Below are 6,716 nucleotides of genomic sequence, written 5' to 3'. Positions count from 1 at the left end.
TGGATCTGGGCAAGTTCTGGGGAGGCTTTCTAAATGTCTGGCTGCCTTTCTTGCAGCTGAATGTTCCCTCTTTCTCCCCCTATCTTCTTTCTGTCCTCTCCTGGCTCTCCCTGGGCATTCCAAGGCCCAGGCCCCTCACCACTGGCCTCCCATCCCAGGCCTAGACATGGGCTCCCAGGGCCTCACAAAGTAAACAAGCCAAGTGCAACCGAGGAGATAAAAAGGGGCCAGGGCCAGTTGGGGCTGGGAAAAGTCCATAAAGATAAGGCTGACAGGCGGGTCGGTCCTCCAGCCACAGGCACTGAGGAGGAAGACTCGCCGGGCATGGCCAATGCCAGCACCGGCCTTGGGCCACATGCGGGTTCCGGGGCCGAGCCTGGAAACCCAGGAGACCCCAGGCAAGGGGACATTGTGCAACGGGGGTAGTTGTGGGCTCTGGCCCAACGCGTTGGTTCCGAGTATAGCTGGGGTCAGCCGGGATGGGCACCCGCGATCCGCTGGTCCAGATGCTGCGGCCCGCGGGGCCAGGAGGGGCCGCCTGGCCCGATGCTGTCTTGGCTACTAGGTCCTCTGCGGGCACTTGTCACACCCGGAGCTGTGCAGCGGCTCCCCGCGACTTGCGCCGCGCGCTCTCAGTCCTGCCCGGTGCTGAGCACATCCGCGGCCGGCGTCCACTGACGCCAGTCCCGCCGCTCCCACGCGGGACGAGGGCTGCGTTGGGCTTTCATTCCCCAACTCGAGGTTCGCCTCTTCCTTTTCTCTCCGACACGCAGCCACATCCCGACATCGCGAAGATTCGCCTTCGCTGGAGCTCCCCGCTCGTTCCTTTTTCTTCCCGCCCGGCACGGCCATCCCCGCTGTCCGGTCCCGTCGGACCCCGAGCCCCGGCGCGCTGGGACGCCAGTAGAGCGGGTCCCGCACCAGCCGGGGTGCGCGGCCCGCGCTCGCCCTTCTTCTGGAGCCCTCGGCGGACGCGGCCGGCCGGCTCCCCGCCCTGTGCGCTCGGGTCCGTCACTTTCAGTTGACTCGTTTTTTAAAGAAGAACAGCATTTTTCTTTTCATTTCTAGATTACTGGTGATACTTTTCTCGCACTGGGGGAATTGTTAATTTTTTATACTATTTTAATTATCTCTATTATCAGAGTAGTATTCTGGTCAATTCAATAACATTAAGACTACTTATTCTATCACACAAGCTATTAGTACATGTTATTTTTAATACTGTATGGTTAAAGTACTGGTTTGATTTGTTAATTCATCATTATCAAATATGTTGTTATTGCTTCCCTGTCACTGCTCCATCATTCTAGGGCCTCCTGGCACATTCGTAATACTATTACTAATACCTAGGCAATTATTAAATATAGTCTTCCAATAGGTCATGTTAATCTCTCATTATTTTTATTTTTACTCTGTATCCCTGAAATGTTTCCGTGCTGCCTCCTCAGTCTCTGTACTTTGTCACAGTTTCAGTAATTTATTTACCATAACTTGTAGTATCATTGTTCTCAATATTCACATGCATTTCCTTCACATCCTTATAATACTTCTCGTTATTTTACCATTATTTGTTTTGTTAGGATGGTTCGTAATACTCCAGGTATTCTTCATCACATCGTTACAATATCTTGTTACTTTGTCATTATTTGTAATGTTATGGATCTTAATTCGCTACTTATTTTTCAATGCATCCTTACTACTTGTTACTTTGTCATAATTTGTAATATTGTTGTAGCTCTTAATACTCTGTTTTCTCATCACATTGGTACAATACTTATTACTCTACCATTATTTATAATGTTGTTGGGACTATTAAAACCTTGGTCATAAATTGTCATATTACTCCAGTAATTCTTGTTGCTGTCTTTATTTATATTACTATTGCTCTTACGATTTTGGTTAACATTTATTTTATAATTCACTATAGTATCAATAATAAGTTATATGATAGTATTCTGTCAATACTACTAATATTAGTATTTCCCTTACTAGTATTTTCATTGTTCACCTTTTTCCTACAGTTTTATCATTTTTACACTATTACTATTTCTTATTCTATTGATTTTAATACAACAGTTCTTATCACATTGTTCCATCACTTTGTCTATGATTCTCTCAAATTTGTGATTACAATTTTCACTTGGTTTTGAGAGTGACTATTATTTTATTGCTGTTTTAAAGTCCGAGTACTGTATTAGTTATGCCGCTTAGCCCTGCTTTTTGGGTAATTGCTCATATTTTGATAATTCTTGATCACGGATCATTATTTATATAGTATGCTCCTTGCTTTAATTTTGACGACCCTGTTGCATCAAAGGCACTGTAGTCCAGTGTTCTGATCACGAACATTTCCACATCGATATTCGCCAAGTACCTGGGCCCTCCTCCTTGGCCTTTCTTATTCTTCAAACACCAATTTCAAGGCCACCGCTCCACTTGTCTCGTCCTAACCTTGTTCCTTTGGCGCCAGCGCGGTCGTTTCTATGCTCTTGGGCCCTTAGACCCAATTTGTCCGGTTACTAGGAGGAGAGAAGGGCTCGAGCTCCGACCGATTGGAGTCGGGCGAGGCGGCAGCCGGATCAGAAACTCTTCTCGCCGCCCTCTTGCCGCCTTGACTGTCCCCGAGGTTCTTACCCAGGTCCTGTTACTCTCCCCCTTTCCAGCTTATCCTCCCTGGTTTCGGGGTTGCCCCTCTCCCGCACTCCCGACTCACCCCCACCCACGCCGGGACCCTCACTCACCCAAACTGCGCTGCCGCATGCGTTGGCGCCTGCGGCCCGAGGTCCGCTGCAGGCTCGGGTCCGAGGAGCCCGGGTCAGCCGGGACTCCGACTCGGGGCAGCTGGGTCAGGGTTCCGCTGCCCGCCGCGCCCTCGTGGCCGGACACATCCCGGTTCTGGAGCGGGCCCTTGATCTCCGAGGCTGCACTTTGGGGCCTCAGCTCCCTCCTCTCCTTCCCTCCCTCCCTCCGGGGCCGCACCCCCCTCCCCGCGCTGACGTCGCTGCTGTCAATCAGTCCGCGCCCGCCGCCCCCCGGGGAGGGGGCTCGAGGGTCCCCTGGCTCCATGGTCCGGGGACCCCGAGCTCGGAGTGGGCTGCCGCTCCACCAGCGCGCGGCCCGGTGCCCTCTCCGCGGCCCTCGGGCCCCGCCGGCCGGCTCGGGGTGGGAGCCCGCATGGTTTAGATTAGAGGTGGGGGGGAAGAGAGGGCGAGCGGCCTGGCGGCGCCGCGCGGCTCCCACCCGAGGCTCGACAACCGGAACGGCCGGCCAGGGGCGGCGGCGCGGCCCGCACCCTGGGTTGCCTCACGCCGGGCCGGCGGGGCCGGGGCCCACTTCCAGACGGCCGCCCTCCGCCGAGCCGCAGGCCGCGGGGCCCGCCTGCCCGCACGCACCGCGGTCCGAGCCCGCTCCCGGCCGTGCCCGCTTTATTCGTGAGCCCGCTCGGCGGCCACAGCGCACACGCGCCCCACCGCCCCGCACGGTGGCTCCCGACCTTGCCCGCCTCACATTCTCACACCTCCGCGCGCCGGCCCGCGCTCGCTCCTGCTGTCGGGTTCCGGGCCCTCTCGCGACAGCCGGGCCGGGCCTCGTCTGGGACCGACTCCGCTGCTCACCGGCCCGCGCTCGTCCGGGCCCAGCGGGCAGCGGGCGCTGGAGTCGACCGCGGGGGTCACGGGTTAGGGCAGGCCCTGCGTGCGCTAGGGCGGGGAGGAGGCCGGCGGTCCGGCCTGGAGCGGCGGCGGCGGCGGCGGCGGCAGCGGCGGCGGCGGCGGCGGCGGCGGCGGGGAGGTGCGGCGCCGGCCTGAATCCGAGCCCAGGCCCAGGCTCCGAGGTGCCAAGGCTTGGCAGAGCCTCTTGGGGAAACTGCGGACCAGGGCCAGGACTCTGCCAGCAGCTCCCCGAGATCTCGGAGGGCTGAAGAGGAAGCCCAGTGCCTGCTCCAGTCTAGGAAGCCCAGGCGGCTTCGCACTGAGCCAGACAGCCAAGGTGCCTCCGAAAGTGAGTGCCCCTCAGCGACCTGGACCTCCCGGTCCGGCCTCTGATTCCCTCTGTCTCACTTATCTCTATTTCTCTGTGTCTGACTGTACCTCCCCACAGGCTCCTGCAGCTGCACAGGCACACAGACCCATGTGGACCTCAGCCCATGCCCAAGCCTCACAGCCTGTAACATGCCCAGAACACTGGGGCCAGGATAGGTCTGCCTGCCCACCCATCTGCAAAGACCCCAGAGTCCTCTGTCAATAGGATTCCCAGATTAGCCCCTCACTTCTCAGCATGGGCTGCATCCCTCCCTCCATGGTGTCCCAATCTCTCCAATCAGCCTCTGTTCCTTTCCAGATTCTGACCTCAAAATCAGATTGACGGAAACAGGACAGGGAAAATCCTGGATGGCTCTGTCCCTTTTATAATGCTAGGAAATGGAAAGCCAGAATCAGTGCTTTGTCCAGAACCCTGCACACAAAGGGGGAAGCAGAACACCACCTCAGAAAAGCCAGCTGCTGCTGTCAGGAGCCTGTAACCCAGCTCCACAAGGGCCCACTGCTCAAGAATCTTCATCTCCCCCAGCAGTACCAGATCCCACTGCCTCATCTTCCCTTCATGACTTGTCTCATGGAGTCCCAAACCAGGAAGGGGACGTAAGGTCTAAGAGGGGAGGAGAAGCTGAATCCTCCCCCAATCCTGCCTCCTCCTGGTGTGGAGAAAGGGAAGGCCCTGGTGTTTCAGGAGATGCCTGGGGAGTCATGTTTCCTGTGTTAGGGAGAACTGGATGACATGCCCACTTCTGCACCCAAGCCCCCTCCCATGCCCTCTCCAACAGCCTGGAGGGAAATCCCTTGCAAGTAAATAGTGTACAGACCAACGAACTACTGTGTGGAATGGTGAACAGGGAGGGCAGTGAATCACCAGTTACAATGGGAAAACTAGACTTAGGCCAGACTCTGGAAAGAGTTTGATGACAGCCACTGGAGGAAGTTCATAATAAGATCATCTAAGGTAGCTCTTTAAAAAAACTAGAGTGGAAACCTCCTATGAGTGCAAGGCTTTCTGGAGGCTCACGTGAGATAATCCAAATCGAAACTGACAGTTCATGATGATGTGGAGAAATGCGATATTGAAGAGACAGGCAAGGTTTGGGTGATGAAAAGGAAGGGGTGGGGGGGTTTCCCTGGTGGCGCAGTGGTTGAGGATCCGCCTGCCAATTCAGGGGACACAGGTTCGATCCCTAGTCCAGGAAGATCCTACATGCCGCGGAGCAACTAAGCCCGTGCGCCACAACTACTGAGCCTGCATGTCGCAACTACTGAAGCCCGTGCACCTAGAGGCTGTGCTCCACAATGAGAGAAGTCACCGCGATGAGAAGCCCGCGCACTGCAACAGAGAGTAGCCCCTGCTCGCCGCAACTAGAGAAAGCCCGCGCGCAGCAACGAAGACCCAACACAGCCAAAAATAAGTAAATAAAATAAATAAGAAAAGGAAGGGGCAAACCAGCCAGCAATTGAGCAAGAAAAGAGGGGAGGTTATGTACACAAATTCTCCATTAGTAGAATGGAATACATTATTTTGTTGATTCTAAGACACACATTTTTCACATTTTGACATCTCTGAAATTAGGATGCATCTTAACATCAATGGTGTATCATAGTTTAAGTAGCAGGGTTTTTTTTTCTTAGTGGTACATAAAATAATAGAAGAGCATACAATTGATGAAGTATAGTGTTTGCTGATAAATGGCCTGTGGCGAAAGGAAAAAGACCAATTTTCCCCCCAAGACTTATTTGAGGAGTTCAAAGTACAAAAACTCTCCTCAACTAGCTAAGTAAATAGTTGACCATAACCAAGCATCTATCACACCAACTTGGGTTGCTTAGGGGAAAGGTCTCAGATTTGGTGTCAGACTGGCCTTGGTTTTGAAATCTGGTTCTGAAATCTTAGCAGCTGTATGACCTTGAGCAAGTCCCTTGACACCTACATAAAATGGGGATAATCGCACCAACCTACTAGCTATTTGTGAGATTTGGCTAAGTCAATACATGTAAAATGCCTGGCATGTGGTAGGTAGATAATAAAGGTTAGTTCCCAAGTATTTTAAAAATTAATTTTACCCCACCTCTTTCCCAAAAAGGCTTGAGGTGGTTTATAACCAAAATAAGCTAATAAAAATACAAGTAGAAAGACAAAGTAGGGTCAAGGAAAAAGGAGAAATTATATATGCTATCGCTAAGTGTTGACAAAGTTGCTATAATTGAGAGAGAAATCTGGCTTACTAGCAACAGGGCAAAATGGTAGTTCTCCATTTCAGAAACGTGGAAACACTATTTCCTTGGTGAAGGCTGGGGGGAAAACCTTTACTCTGGCCCTAAATTTTTAAGTAGCTTCTCATGTAAATGTTTATTCTTATATCTTTACAGTGTTTTATCATTTACAAAGTTCATAGCTACTGTCTCATTTGATGCGGTATTAACTCCGTTTTATCTCCATTTTATGGATTCATTCACCCAAAGAAATATTTAACAAGTACTTACTATGTGCCAGACACATAAACAAGAGGAAAGGCCAGCTAACCATCCTATTAGTTAGCCAGCTGATTAGCTAACCAGTTACTAACTGCAAATTCACTAACAAATGACCTACAAATGTACTAATTAATCACCTATATAATCAGTTCCAAAGGGAGCAGGGGCTACAGGATAAGCTAGAGAATCCCAGTCAGTACA

Source organism: Phocoena phocoena, chromosome 19 (genome assembly GCF_963924675.1).
Source record: "Phocoena phocoena chromosome 19, mPhoPho1.1, whole genome shotgun sequence".
Lineage (NCBI taxonomy): Eukaryota > Metazoa > Chordata > Mammalia > Artiodactyla > Phocoenidae > Phocoena > Phocoena phocoena.
The sequence above is the reverse complement of the archived record's forward strand: the minus strand, read 5'-3'. Positions refer to the sequence as shown.